The 16272-nt window shown below is 39.1% G+C and overlaps 1 long non-coding RNA gene across 1 annotated transcript; it reads right to left on the reverse strand.

The window, feature by feature from the left end:
• Positions 1-8798: 8798 nt before the first annotated feature.
• LOC112855684 (uncharacterized) lies at positions 8799-11095 on the reverse strand. Its single transcript, XR_015252536.1, has 2 exons — positions 10878-11095; positions 8799-10691 (listed from the first exon to the last, which is right to left on the reverse strand). It is a non-coding gene; the product is annotated as an uncharacterized LOC112855684 (long non-coding RNA).
• Between the last annotated feature and the right edge of the window lie 5177 nt (positions 11096-16272).

Raw genomic sequence — 16272 nt, forward strand, 5'->3', positions numbered from 1 at the left:
ATAGATCAATGGGACTAAATAAAGCATGTGGAAACAATGAAAAGAGGAATTTCATAAGATACATGATGGTGATTCATAGTAGGAAAACAGGATGCCTTATTTACGTACAAATAAAGAGGCTTGTTTCTCTGTTGGAGACACTTCCACATGACCTTCAAAGACCCACTAATCACTGATCATTTTTGGAGAAGACTGGTGGGAGGCAGTCTTCTATGGTACTATGGGATTTGAGCTCACTCAAACGTTCACTATGGGATTTGAGCTCATTTGTGCAGAGGTGTTAATAAGGTGGAATGTGTGCTGGCACAAAGTTTGCCGCAGGGTAGACATTTCAAAAAGTGAACGTGAGTACCACTGACTCACAGCAAACAAACCTAGACTAGGTCATTAAATAGTATTAAACAGCATGATATATAAAAAGAGGAAACACATGGAGAGATTTCATAACCTTCCTTATTGAACACAATGCCTGGGGCATGATTACAGGAAAGCAGATACGTTACCCCAAAATATGCCTCCATCACATAAAAATTATTTTGAATTGAGGTGCCTGGGTGGCTCAGTTGGTTAAGTGTCCCACTTCAGCTCAGGTCATGATCTCACAGTTCATGAGTTCGAGCCCCCTGTTGGGCTCTGTGCTGACAGCTCACAGCCTGGAGCCTGTTTCTGATTCTGTGTCTCCCTCTCTCTCTGCCCCTCCTCCTCCCTCCCTCTCTCTCTCTCTCTCTCTCTCTCTCTCTCTCTCTCAAAAATAAATATTAAAAATTTTTTTTAATTATTTTGAAATGAAGGCAATTAAGAACCAGTAAACTCAGAAAAGCACCTCAACCCTGCCGTTTTTCTGCCTAAAGGCAAGAAATAAATTCTCGTCTTTATTGGAGACAGACTCTTACCAGTCCAGAGATGGTACCAGAGAATCTGCAAATAAACTGTGTTAAACTAATCCTCACGTTCCTAGTTAAGGAAGGTAAGGACTAGCACACCTGGTTGAACTACCGCTAGTCCAAACCGCATTGTCTTGCCAATTCCTCACAAACTTATTGTTTCTTTATCTAAAAGATATAAAGCTTCCTGCTCTAATCGCTTCTTCAGGTCTTCATTTTCTTGTGAAGGTTCCCATGAATGTGAAAAAATTCAATAAAATTTGTATACTACTGTATAATCTGCCTACTGTCACTTTAATTCTTACACACAGTCAGGAAGCCAAAGAGGGTGGAAGAGAATTTGTCCTCCCATACATAATATATACTCAATAAATATATCTATTGAATGAATTGAGCTGAAAACCTGGCAGTTCAAACAAATTTTTACTGATTTTTCAGTCAAAACTTTTGGAAGTTTTTTAGCCAATTCACTAGCAAAATACAGCAATCGAATGGCAAAGACATGATGTGGCTGTTCTTTCTCTCCAATATTTGGTCAAAACTTGTGTATGTCCAGTATTCCTAGGAGGCTCAGTCTGTTAAGCATCTGACTCTTGATTTTGGTTCAGGTCATGATTTCAGGGTGTTGAAATGGAGCCTCCCATCAAGCTCCACCCTGGCCCTAGAGCCGGATTAAGATTCTCTCTCTTTCTCTCTGTCTCTGTCTCTCTCTCCCCACCACTCCCCTGCTCGGGCTCTCTCTCTCTCTCCCTTAAAAAAAAAAAAAATGTGTTTTTATCACACATAAGGCAATGATTCAGGGATAAGGATGTTTTTGATGCATCATAATACTTACCTAGAGATGCTTTCTTAGAGTCAGGTTTTCTTCTAACCCTACACCTGAGCTGCCACAGCCCTAGGCACTTCCAGTGTGGGTCAGCAATTCCCTGCCTTGGACCCTATAGCATGTGGATGTATCAACAAGAGCCCTGGGGTTTGGGCACCTCCATCCAAAACGCTTCTCACTGTAGACTCCGTCAGTGCAGAGAAATACACTGGGGAGTCCTCTAGCTATGAAGCTGAGATGGCAAGATGGATGGATTTTCTCATCTTCTGGAAATTGAATGAGTAGCAACCTTCTGTGGCATTTTGTTCATTCTAAGAATCCTGAAGAATAAGGAAAATCATCTTCCTGCTGCTGGACAGCTTGTACCACAATAGACTATAACTTAGATCACCTGGGTCACATGTGAATTCCAGGATGACAGCCCCCTTCTCCTGCATTAACATTGCTGGTGGGGCTTGAGTTACCTTCTGGGCAATATTGGATCCTGAAGGAAAAAACAAGGAATCAGAGGTTTCAGGGTAAGGGATGGGGCACAAGGAAATTGTATTTTACACGCTACTATCCCTCTCTCCCAAGGTACCCATACCACAGTGCCTATCTCCCCAGTTTTAAGGTCATTGAGGAGGCACATTTCTACAAGGGCCGTTCCTACCTACCACAATGAGGCCATGACCACTCTCAGAAGGCTGGACAGCAATATGTTTGAGTTCTTCCACTTAGATGGGAACTGTCTACTTCAATTTCAGGGCTGGGCACTGTGAGGGGAGCCTGCCAGGTGAGGGAAGGATGGCTGAGTATGTGCTGCTGCCGCCCCAGAACAGGAAACAGGGGTTTCCTGGGGTAGCACATTGTGTAGGTCACGTCACACTTCTCCCTGTACCAGCTGAGAGTCTCACTGCCCAAACATCCTTTCGCATTAAGCGACTCTTAACTTGGAAACAATTCCGTCTGAAAAAGAACTTGTAAAATTTAACACTGAAATGAGGCTTGATGGTTTAACTGTGATACGTTCATTCATCGTGTCTGTGATGAAAGTGGGTGGATGGCACTCACTTAAAAATACTACCTGTGATGGATTATGAAAACAACATAAGATTAAGAATCATGTATGCACACTCTATATTTTATCACCTAATGTAGAAATAAATCACGTTATGATAAGAAGGCAAAGTGTTTAGACTAATCACTGTAGCTCTTTCAGTCTACCTGTTGTTATGTCAGTATTTCTCTTCTCTATCAGTATCTGTTCATGTCTCCCTGTTGGGGCCAAAAGCAGAAAAATCTAGTCACTCTTTGCTGAAGAGTTTAGACTGAAGCCCTCAGATAATAGATCCTGCCACTGAAGTCTCCTTCTCTTCACTGTTTAGTTTTGACAACTCAGCTCTGTTTAGAAAGCCCAGAATAGACATCAGAGTTTGGTCATTAGGTTAGACAACCTCTGAACTTATATTTTTTTATTACCCCAGTTGAACAACAGTGCACTTGATACCTTCTATTCTCAGTTCTGAGGAGGCTAAACATAGGTGGCCACATACACCTCCACAGGATTGCTAGTCATATGATATTTGATTGTAAATACACGTTCTCTGTGTGTGTGCATTAAAAGTAAGGTTATGGGGTCCCTGACTGGCTCAGTCTGTTGAGCATGCGATCTTGATTTCGGATCATGTCAAGATCCCAGAGTCATAAATTTGAGCCCCACTTTGGGCTCCCCGTGGAGGCTGCTTGAGATTCTCTGTCTCTCTGTCTCTGTCTGTCTCTCTCTCCCTCTGCCCCTCCCACACACCCAGTCTCACTCTCCCTAAAATTATAAAAAGGAAGGTTGTGCCCTCAGGATATTCCTCAACATCATGGCAAATAGCAAATATCTATTGTCTATTAGGGTCGATCTCCTGATACAGTAGCCAAGGCTTAACATCCTTGTCTCAAAGTCCTTGTATCTTCAGCTACATCTTCAGAGTTTGTACTGCAGTCTCCATGAAATATGATGGAACCACATACAGTACAACTGTCCTGCTAAGTGACAGACTATAACTCTCAGGAAACACCTAACATTTTTCTACCAGCTGGCTGAGTAAATGTGAAATATTATTAATTTCTCCTCCTCCTATTCAACTCTAACACATTTCTCAATGAAAGGAATCTCATGATTGTGCTTCTGTTGTTCAAGAAATATCCTTATCCAGGATTAATCTTTTGGACACTCTTAGACCAGTTTCTGAATTAATAGATTTTTAATAATCTTATCTTAAACACTGAAAGGAACAATACCAGACTGGCCATGCAATTACCACTCCAGACTCCTTTATAAAATCCAATCACTTAGCAAAAACATTAATTCAAGTGGCTGAACTAGTGGATATTTCTAGGGCATGTCAATTTACAAAAACTTACCTAGTCAGTATTAGTCAATATATTTTTAATGCAGTTCCCAGCTTCCAAATACTATAAAGACGATGAAGTTCCCTAATGTTCTAACTTTCCTTAAGCCTCTCATGCATCTTATTAGAAAGGGACAGCAAATACATGAATTACTGGATGTCTTCATGCTAGTCAAAAACTTTTTGTCATGAACAATGTCTCATAATACAAAAGACACTGCAGAAGCTAGGGGAAAATGAGGTCATCGTACTGAACACACCTTTCTGACCAAGGTTCTTATGCAATCGCTTCTGCCAGAGCATAAAGACAAATCCACGGAAAGGTTCAGTAATTCCACTTTAGATGTTGCAACCGTGGCCTCAATTTTGTAAAGAATCACTGAAAATGATGATTTGTTGCATCCATGAGAACAGGATATATCAAACCTAGGACAACTGCCTGGTGGAGCCAAATGATCTGCACCAAACACTTGTAAAACTCTGCAGAGACCACGCATCACAGAAGGGACAATTGGTTGCAACATGAAACAAACACTGCTGCGGAAACTCTCTAGGACGATCAACATGGGGCTGTTCGTGCCTGTTCGTGTCTTGGAACCAACAAAATCCCATAAAATCTGGAAAGCTGGAATATGGTCTGGAATTCTGTCCCAAGGAAGCATTTGAGTATCTCCATAAGGAACTTACACAATTGCATTCCCTCCAGGAGCCATGAGTGTGTACTAGTTACAGCATTTCATTTATGACATGGATTGAGCGCTCTCCTATCAGAAAATCACAGCAATCACAAAAAAAGAGCTAAATATCAAGTGGACTTTGTGTTTACTACCTGTGCCGTTTCTGTTAATTTCTCTATAAGCAGAGCAAGTTTCTCTGGGACAATTAGGTAAGGGTTGCCCTCACACAGAAAATTCACCTCTACTATCACCCCCACCCCCAATCTTCTCTTATAGTGGAACAACAAATGGAATATTAAAAGTGAAATGGGGGGTGCCTGGGTGGCTCAGTCATTAATCATCTGACTCTTGATCTTGGCTCAAGTCATGATCTCACAGTTTGTGAGTTCAAGCCCCCTCCACCACCCCCCACCTTGGGCTCTGTGCTAACAGCTCTGAGCCTGCTTGGAATTCTGTCTCTCCCTCTCTCTGCCGGCTTGCTTACCCTCTATCTCTCTCTCTCAAAATAAATACATAAACTTAAAAAAAAACTGAAATGGGTTACTATAGCAGACACCCTGGAACAAGTGTGGCCTGGTACATGTTAGCCTTAGGCCTCAGGCCCTGCATCCTTCCCTCACGAAGTCCTGTGCTGTCTTTACATAAACTGCTCACTGCAGCCCATGTAGCTCAGATGTCCCAACCCACACATAGTCCAACCTTCACAAACAGAACTCGATCTATAAACCCTTCACACTTTTCCTTTCATCCCAGGCCCAGATTGTTCTCTGGCCTTTCATTTAATCATATCTGAACAAAACCCCAGAGGAAGATGTCCATGGAGTCATGTGAAATGACCTTATTAGGTATTATTTATTACCAGTTCAGTAGATAAACTACTAGAAATGGATCCTTGGTTACACACTTACTAACTCTTATGACATTATGGATCCTTCATTGAGAAGAATGGAAAATGTTGCTCATATCGGAAATCTTAAACTGAGGTTCTTGAGAGAATCAGCAGAAGCAGACCATTCACAGAAGTGAGTGCTGACCCAAGAAACTTGAAACAAACATATTATTGCATGAAACAGACAACTCCGTCCAAGCCCATTTAGAAGAGAATTCTCTTTGATGGTTGGCACCACTGATTCTCATACTTTTCTTTTCATTCTTTTGTGTCTTTGTCCTTTTAGAAATATATTCCCACTTTAATGATAAATGTTATAATTTCTGAATTACCTTTGTTCTCTTACTAATAAAATAACTTGTTTGAGTATAGCCTTTACCTGAGACAATACCCATCCTGATGCTATAACTCAGCTCTGCAAAGCCACGGTTATTGAAACAAAGGTAAAAACTTGTTGGACGTGTTATATTATGTCAACTCCTAGAAAAGCCAAATAATAAACATACCCCAACTAGTATGAGAACAGCGAATTTTAATCAATAAAATATGTCTTAAAATGTTGGAAAAATTTAGACTAGAATAGATATAATTAGACTTGTATAAATAACATGTCTCAACTTGAAAATATGAGTTGGTCTAACACGCCCTTGAACCATTCCATTATTAATGGTTGTAGTGTTTCACTTCTAGGACTATGAATTAAATCTCTAAAAGAGTCTAAACACTTGAAATTATGAGTTATTTTTATAAAAATAACTAAAAGTTAAAAAAAAATCAGAAATAGGGTGCCCAGGTGGCTCAGTCAGTTAAACATCTGACTTCAGCTCAGGTCATGATCTCACTGTTCATGAGTTTGAGTCCCACATTGGGTGAACTCATGCTCAGCTTATGATGAGCTCGAGCCCTGCTTTGGGTGATCTCTGCTTCTCTCTTTCTTTCTCTCCTCCCTCTCCTTTCTCTCTCTCTGGCCCTCATGGGAGTCTCTCTCTCTCTCTCCCTCTCTCTCTCTCTGCCCCTCACTCACTTGCAACCTCTCTCTCTCTCAAAAAAAAAAAAAAAAAGAACAAATAAAAAGATTCTTTTTTCTCAAAAAAAAAAAAAAAAAAGAATCAGGGATAGGAAACACCGAGAGTAAGGAAGAGGCAGAAATCATGCAGGTGACCATGGCACGAGCTTCTTCTCACTAAGACGCCGTTACCAAAAGACTATGCATTGTCTGGTTCTATTCATATGACATTCCTTTAAGATAAAAATATCAAAGAACAAACAAGGTGTGCAAAAAGTTATGGATGGGAGTCAGTGTGATTAGAAAGTTACAGAACAAGGGATTTGGCTGGAGCAATGAAGTCGTTCTGTATCTTGATTGTATAATGCTCAGATGAATCTATATCACATGTTAAATTTCAATATTCATAGATAGGACTCTAAATAAAAGTGGTCCACTTTCTATAGATTTTCCTTAATAAAAATCTAAAACACTGAGAAAATAAAATAATTGATGTGGTTTCTACTTTTCAACTGGCCTCTTAATACGTATATTATTTCCTCAGTTTAGAAAAGACAGCAGCAACCATGCTGACTGTAGGGGCAAAATAATGGTAAATAAATAAATAAATAAATAAATATCAGGTGAAAATGGAGAGAAAGAAAAACAAAATAGAAATAAAAACCTTGAAGGTATGATTAAGTTAAGGATCCTCAGATGGAGAGAGAATCCTGGGCCGAATGGAGTCACATGCATACTTTTAAGAGGAAGTGGAGGGAGGTTTGCAGACAGGAGAAATCAATGAAACCATGGAAGCAGAGGTTAGAGCGATGTGGTCACAAGCCAAAAAATGCAGGCAGCAGCCAAAGCAAGAAGACGCAAAGAATAGTTTCTCCCTAGAGCCTCTAGAGGGGGTACAGCCTTGCTGGCATCATGATATAAGCCCCATGAAATTAATTCAACTTCTGGCCTTCAGAACAACAGAAGAAAGAATTTCTGTGATAAAGCCTATGATAAACTGTCCAGAAACAGTGGCAATAAATCTGCCAACCATGATGAAGCTTTAAAGCCTGAATGTGTCTGGATCTACGCTATGAACTGACTCTGCATACTCTGGCTAGTGTTTTTTCTTCCGTTGGATACGTTCTCACTTAAGTTTGAGAAAGCAGTTGAGCTAATAGTAACTGCACCTTCTCTCTCTTCTAATTCGGTTTAAGAAGGAAGAAAACAGTAAAATATAAGCTGTGCTTCCCTCTGACTCCTTATCAGGCTTGGAGGAAATGGAACAATCAAGAGTTGCCTTCCTTCTACTGCACAGGAGCCAATGGTATAACCAAATAATCAAATAATAAAAGCTGATTGAGGCGTTGGGCTACAATACAAACCTTTCTTATTCAAATATTTTAAACCTAATTTAACCTAATGACTTTCCCTACAACAACAAACCAGTTAGCTTATAACTGACCACCATAACTTAGCCAAGAGGGATCATTCTCATCATACCAAACCACCAATTGTATCCATCTTTAGGAAGAATATGAGATGTCTTGAAAATTAGCCTGCCATTGAGCCGGGGTGGGAGAATTAGGAAAATAATTATTTATGCAAATTCTTTCCTTATATTGATTCTATCTTCAACACTAAAAGAATTCCCTTTTTTTAATTTTTTTTTAATGTTTATTTATTTTTGATATAATACAAGGTGGGGGGGGGCGGGTAAGAGTAGAGAAAATAGCCTGCCTTTGACCAGGGGTGGAAGAATAAGGAAAATAATTATTTATGCAAATTCTTTCTTTACAATGATTCAATCTTCAACACTAAAAGAATTACCTTTATAAAAATAAACCTGCACAAGGATTGTTTAATTCAGTCAAAACATGGAGATGAGACAGGGAAATTTGTAGCTGGCTATCTCTATAATAAACGTTAATCTAAATGTCTTCTGCAATCCACTAGGAAGACTTAAGTAAGGTGCTTTTATATAAATGTATATGAAAACTTTTCCCACATATCCCAGGAAAAAGGATTCCAATCATAAGGAACAATAAAAATTAAATGTCTAGGAAGAAGTTTTTTTTTCCTTAAAACAATTGAGCTTTATTAAAAATACATAGATCAACAGAAGAAAATACTATGTTCTTCAATAACCAAATATAGGCTGTTAAGTGTTTATTCTTCACACATCAACTTATACATTTAATTTACTCACACACTTAAATAAAAATTCTAAATATATAGCAGAATTCACCTTTCCTTTCTTTAATAAACATTTACTGATGATCAACTATGTAAACAAGTTTGTGCTATATAATAATGATTGAAAGATACAACTTTCCCTTCTAAATTATATGAGTGTAGATGTGAAAATGTACTAACACAATTTTGAAAAGAGTCTAATTCTCAGTCATATTCTTGAATAAATCACCTCTACTTTTAATTTCCCTCAAATACACATAAAATACATACCATCACTAGACTCTCAAGGAAATCACAGGTCACATTATCTCAAAAAGAAAATAATCAGGGGTTCCTGGGTGGCTCAGTTGGTTAAGCGTCTGACTTCGGCTCAGGTCATGATCTCACAGTTAGTGGGCTCGAGCCCTACATCGGGCTCTGTGCTGACAGCTCAGAGCCTGGAGCCTGCTTTGGATTCTGTGTCTCCCTCTCTCTCTGCTCCTCCCCCACTTATGTTCTGTCTCTCTCTCAAAAATAAATAAACATTAAAAAAAATTTTAAGAAAATAATCAGAACACATAGAAAGAGGACTGCCAAATTTTGCAAAAGATAGAAGAAAATTAAAAATATAGTGACTTCTGAAAATCTCTCACTGAGCTATTTAAAAGCAGGTGTTAAGAGGACAAGACTCAATTCAGGATATAACATTGAGTGAAAAAAATCAGAATCCAAGTTATATTGGAATTTAAGAAGAGAGCAAAACAAACATTAATAATAAATTAGCTGGGTACACAATTATCAATTTCAAACTTTGGTTATTACATATTTTCTATATTTAACATGCACTGTTTTATAACAAGTCAAAGATAACATCTGCAGTATTGGAAAGACAAGAGTTGAAAACTAATCTATGATAGGAATGTGATAATTTACCAAGGAGTTGTTTGTATGACAGGAGTCTGAACAGCAAATGTAAAGTCAGCTTTAAAACCTGAATTTCAAAATAAAACATTACTAACTCCTTTCAAAAATCCAATAAGCAGCAATAATTCAACAAAATGTTCTAACCCTGTCTGGGTCCTCTCAATCCCAATAGTCTTATGTTACATTTTTACGTCTAACACATTAGCTTTCAGAATGCTGGTCTATATATCTTACCATGTCTTAAGTTATGAGAAATTTTAATTTCAGATTATCTTCTGTGTTAATAATCAGATATTGAATCAGTTAAAACTTCACATGAAAATGTTATTCTTTTCCATTGAAGCTCTTATCTTTATCTTAAATTTCTATTTCAAAGCCTACGGATCTTTGCTTTCCCATGTGGCGGCAAGTTCCAAAATCAGAGATTCTAAACATTTTAAGAACTAACATCCTTCCAATATGCTTTATGCAATGTGCACATACACACTTTCATTTTGAATAATTTATTGTCAAGGTTTACCGCCACCAGCTTTGAGCCTGCAAAGCCCCAGATGGTCCCAAGCACGCTGTGCAAATGCGGCTGCACAAGGAAGGCTTCCTGGTGGAGGAGCCTGGGCTGGGAGCCCAGCTGCAGTTTGGGGACAGGCTGCAGAGCAGCAGGGAGCACTGTGCCTGCACCGCACACAGATAGGTGGCTGAGTCTTCCTGCTGGGAGGCCCTGATGTGCAGGCTGCTGTGCCGGTCCTTCGTGTTCACCGTGCAGTTCAACCTCCCATCCTGCTTCATCCCTGAAACTATGTAAAACAGTCGGGTGAGGCCGCCCCCGGGGTTCTGTCGGAACCACTGCACGTTGTTCACCGAGCTGGAAAAATTGCACCTCAGGGTAGAGCTGCCTCCCTCCTGGAGGCTCAGGGCTGCAGGTGTCTGCTCCACGTCCATCCCTCTCACCCCTGCTTGGAAAGACAAAACCAAACACAAAAGAAGTCACTGCAGAGCCACTGAGGCAGTTTTCAAACCCATAAAGTATTCCCGGGAACACCCGCTGAGGGTGTAGACTCTGCAGGAGTTCTGTGCAGCTCCCCCTCCACTGCGGGCTGTGAACCTCCCCCGCCCCCGTCTGGGACGCCCCCACTCACAGCAAACCTGCACCCACAGAAGCCCCAGCAGGGCTCCCCGCTGTCTCTTCATGACTCCTTGTCTGGTCGCTGACGTGCCTTCACCCCTACTCTGAAGAGTGTAGAGTCTTGGGTCCAGAGAAGTTGTGTTGTCAACAGTCACCACGTCCCTCCAGAATCACTGAGCACCAATCACACCTGAACCCTGTCAGTCCGGGGACTGAGACTCCACCCACAGCGGCCCAGGGAGACTGCAGAGTAATCTGTCCAAAACTGTGCTTGCCAACGGTGCAGGGAGGTAGGGATGATATTTCCAATATGTGCAGTTATAAGGAATTTTTTCCTTAAAACATTTGATGTAAGAAATTTGTAGGTTAGTAACTGAGAAAGGGTGAATGATATTTCTGGTAGAGTCAGTGTCTCAGTGAGTTACACAACCTTGAAGAATGACTCCATTCCCCAAACTGTATAGTTGGACAGACAATGTGAAAATTCAGTGGTATAAAAATACTGATAAAGAAAAACTATCTGATAGCATGCATTGTGTATTGTAGGAGTAAATACAATTTCTTGAGATCAAGAGAGTTCTAGAAACCAAGGCAGACGAAATAGAAAATTATTCCAACCAGAATTCAGTTAATAAAAAATATGGATGTCTGCATAATGTCCCCTCTGATGTAATTTCCACCTATCTACCTCTCCTGTGCAACTTGTGGACACCTGTTTCACCCACACAGCTGATTCTGGCCAGGTCACATGTCGCTGGTCAAAGTAAATACTGTCATCTCCCTTTCCTTCTGTTTTTGTTCCTTATTTTTATCTCTTTTCTTCTTCTCTTCATTCTTGTTCATTTCACTGTCAGGTGAGATATATGAAAAGGTAGGATATTTAGGCATATTGAAATAGTTTTCTTTGTCAGTGGGTGTGGGGAATTTTATTCATAACAATTAAAAAATTGAAGACAAGTAATGGGATGTTTTCTGTTGAGTTTCCATGACTTCGATGCCCAAAAATATTCCTATCCTGGTACCTGTGCTCCAAGAATTATCTTCATAATGCATTTATGGAGATTGGACTCCAGATCTGAAGTGTATATGCAATGGCAGAACTAAAAACCTGAAATGAACTTTATACAAACACTGTTCCCCTCCTCCCCCCCCCCCCCCCCCACCTTTGCTATCTATTATTTGACTGGCTCACAGGATTTCTGTTCTCCCTTTAACTGTTCAACCCTTGTACCATCAGAAAGTCTGTTTCTTATAAAACCTAGAGTGCCCCCTGCTGGACTGAAACCGTCATCCAAGATCACTTTATAACAAAGCAACTCCGCAGACACAGATCCCCAGCCCCGTTCATCCCATGCTTCCTGATGAAGGAAATACAGATGGTCAGAAAAGAAGAGAACTGCATAAAAGACAACTTTTATGAAATTTCATGGAAATTATTATCAGCAAATAATTTAGTAAATTTCAATTCCTGCTAATTATTTGATTTATTTACATTAGTTCAAAATAAATCCATAAATATTTATGGATTTTAGTTTCAATGGGGTAATTTACTATATCTTAAGAATATATAAAAGCACATACAATGCAGGAAACAACAGATATTGGTGAGGATGCAGAGAAAGGGGAACCCTTTTGCACTATTGGTAGGAATGCAAACTGATCCAGCCACTCTGGAAAACAGTATGGAGGTTTCTCAAAAATTTTTAAATAGAAATACCCTATGACTGAGCAGTTGCTCTACTAGGTACTTATCCAAAGGAAGCAAAAATGCTGATTCAAAGGGGCACATGCACCCCAATGTTTATGGCAGCATTATCAAAAGTAGCCAAATTCTGGAAAGAGCCCCAATGTCCATTGACTGATGAATGGATAAAGAAGATGTGGTATATATGTATATACACAATGGAATATTACTCGGTGACCAAAAAGAATGAAATCTTGCCATTTGCAACAACATGGATGGAACTAGAGTGTATTATGCTAAGCGAAATAAGTCAGTCAGAGAAAGAAAAATACCCTATGATTTCACTTGTTTGTGGAATTTAAGAAAGAAAACAGATGAACACAGGGGAAGGGAAGGAAAAATAACATAAAAACAGAGAGGGAGCAAACCATAAAAGACTCTTAAATACAGAGAACAAGCTGAGGGTTGCTGGAGAGGTTTGGGTGGAGGGAATGGGCTAAGTGGGTGATGGGCATTAGGGAGGACATTTGTTGGGATGAGCACTGGGTGTTATATGTAAGTGATGAATCACTAAATTCTACTTCTGAAACCAGTATTCTACTATATGTTAACTAACTTGAATTTAAGTAAAAAAAAAAAAAAGATATAAAAGTGTAATGGAATATCATTCTGCCATAAAAAAAACATGAAATTTTACCATTTGCCGCAACATAGATGGAGCTAGAGAGGGCTAGCTAAGGGGTACAGGTCAGTCAGAGAAAGAAAATACCATATGCTTTCATTCACATGGAATTTAAGAAACAAATGAAATAAGCAAAGGGAAAAATTAAGACAGAAGGAGAAATAAGTCAATAAATAGACTCCTAATTAAATAGAACAAACTTGTGGTTACCTAAAAGGAGAGAGCTGAGGGAGGGGTTAACAAGGTCAAGGAGATTAAGAGTGCTCTTGTCCTTGTGAGCGCCTAGAAACTGTAGGTAAGTCTTGAATCACTATACTGTACACCAGAAGTTAACAAAACACTTTATGTTAACTACCTGGAATTTAAAAGATAGGAATTAATTATTTAATTTTAAAAGAATAAATAAAAGTAGATAACATACTAGTTTACAGTCCACAGGGAAGACAAAAATATACATAACTATCCGTAATAGAGTCAAAGAGTAAAACCCTGAGAGGAGTGAAGACTAAAAAGTATGTAATCACAGAGGAGGAAGAAATGCTTCAACTTTGGGTGGTTGGACAAAATCTTCTAAAGAAAGGGATCATTCTCTCCTTTCCCCCTTTTGGTGACAAGAATAGAGAGACTATGAATAAACATTTCTGATGGCTTTTAAGACTTTTTATTACTTCTAACAATAGGAGGGATTGGTGAATATATGAATTATTAAGAGTAATAAAACATTATATTTAGAGTAAAATTTTTTTTGACTACCGCTACCTATTCTGAAACTTCATCCTTGTTACCCTAAATCTTTCTTCATCTTGTACACTTTGGAGTTGATGTTTCTAGGTGTTTTACCAGATTTCAATCACCAGGACATATGTAGTTAATTTATTTATATTTTATTATAATACAAAGACACATTTTAGGTGTACCTTTCTGTAGCTTGCTTTATAAACCCACTACTAAATCTTGTAGATCTTATTACACAAACACATATACATCCTTCTGTTCCATTAGATTCCATATTGTGCATATACTTCCATTTATGCATCCATTTTGCTATTGATTACTAGTTAAAATGAATTTTTTTAATCTATGAAATACTACGCTAAATGAACCTTTTTAAGCATTCCTCACATGAGCACAAGTTTTTCTAGGAGGAACAGAGACTAGGAAGAATGAAGGAAAATCCATGAAGCTAGTAGGTGAAAATTACTTCCGGCAGAAGAAAGTTGTGTTATTGTGTTGCATGGTTTTCTTTTGTTATTAGTTTTTCTTAAGGTGCATTGCACCTGTCGTTTATCAGCTCATTCGATAAGCTCTTTCTGAAATTACTGTCCTGATATGTAGATACTGTACAGTTTGCTCTAGCCCCGCACTGGGTTTTTCTAAATATAGGAAATCAGCAAGAGAAAAAGCACACCCAAGGAGAAGCAGCAGTAGATACAAGGAAAACATGTTATAGAATAAAATTAGACATAAAAAATGTACACACACGCTCACACAAGTTAAGTATACTTGTCATTAGAACAGGGAAAAAAATTCTACAAGCGCAACAGAAGATAGTCTAGCAAAGAAAGAAACAAAAGCATATGGAGCACAACCAAAATATTAGAAATGAGTCCAAATATATCAGTAATCAGACCATAGATAAAAAGAAATTATTGGACTGAGTCAAAATTAAAACTCTTTCTCCATGTTGCTTAAGAGACAAACCTAAAAGGAAACAACAGAGAAAGGCGAGCGGATAGGAGGGCATTTTCCTGCTGCTCCGTTGTGCAAAGACTAAAGCCCCCTCCTCACTCACTAAACCCACCGCACCCAATAGAGATATCCCAAGGGATGTCATTCTGCCAAAGAGGCAGTCCAAGATGTCTAAGAGAACGCCTAGCGAGCAAACTAACTTAACTCCTACAAAGGTAAGATCTAAGAAAGAAAAGACAGACCTTAAAAACATTAAGGGGTGCCTGGGTGGCTCAGTCGGTTAAGCCTCCAACTTCGGTTCAGGTCATGATCTCACAGTTGATGAGTTCGAGCCCCGTGTCGGTTCTGTGGTGACAGCTCAGAGCCTGGAGCCTGCTTCTGATTCTGTGTCTCCCTCTCTCTGTGCTCCTCAACCTCACTCGCACTCTCTCCCTCTCCCTCTCTCTCTCTCTCTCAAAAAAAAATAAACATTAAAAATTTGAAAAAAAAACCCATTAATATTAAAATAGAAATTGAGAACAGAACAAGAAGAAAACCAGGAGAGATGAAATACCAAAAAGAAATTGAGATTTATAGAAAAGGAGGAAAGTAAAATTAAGGAAATTCCACATCTTGATAGAGCACAGGATGAAAATGTCAAGTGTGAATAATAGCTTTTACATTTTCATCAGTGGTCCCTCCAGTCTCCATTCTTTCACAGTTGGGAATGCTTTATGGACTATTGAAAAATGCACATTTCAAATTCCTCTTAAACCACTTTAAGAGAAGTTGAGACATCATCATCAAAATTGTGTATAATCGTTCTCTGCACAAGAAATCAAGGGCAAATTTGAATCAAGGGAGGCTTCAACTGTCTTTTTTATGCACCTCATATTTATTTACCAGAAGGGTCAATTTCAGTATCCTATTAAGTGAAATGTACCAGAAAAAGCAATCTTGGAGTCATACCTACATATATAAAATATCTTAAACATTTTAATTTTTTTTTCAACGTTTATTTATTTTTGGGACAGAGAGAGACAGAGCATGAACGGGGGAGGGGCAGAGAGAGAGGGAGACACAGAATCGGAAGCAGGCTCCAGGCTCTGAGCCATCAGCCCAGAGCCCGACGCGGGGCTCGAACTCACGGACCGCGAGATCGTGACCTGGCTGAAGTCGGACGCTTAACCGACTGCGCCACCCAGGCGCCCCAATATCTTAAACATTTTAACAGTTGATCTTTCATATACAAGCTGTAGTGCATTCCTAAATAAAAGTTTTCCCTCATACCCAAAGAATTCAGTATGGGGGTATAATTAACTATAAAAGATTCCCAATAAATAAACTAATTTACAGCTCAAGGAACTAAAACAG

The sequence above is a fragment of the Puma concolor genome, chromosome B3, assembly GCF_028749965.1.
Source record: "Puma concolor isolate L17-30 chromosome B3, mPumCon1.1.hap2, whole genome shotgun sequence".
Lineage (NCBI taxonomy): Eukaryota > Metazoa > Chordata > Mammalia > Carnivora > Felidae > Puma > Puma concolor.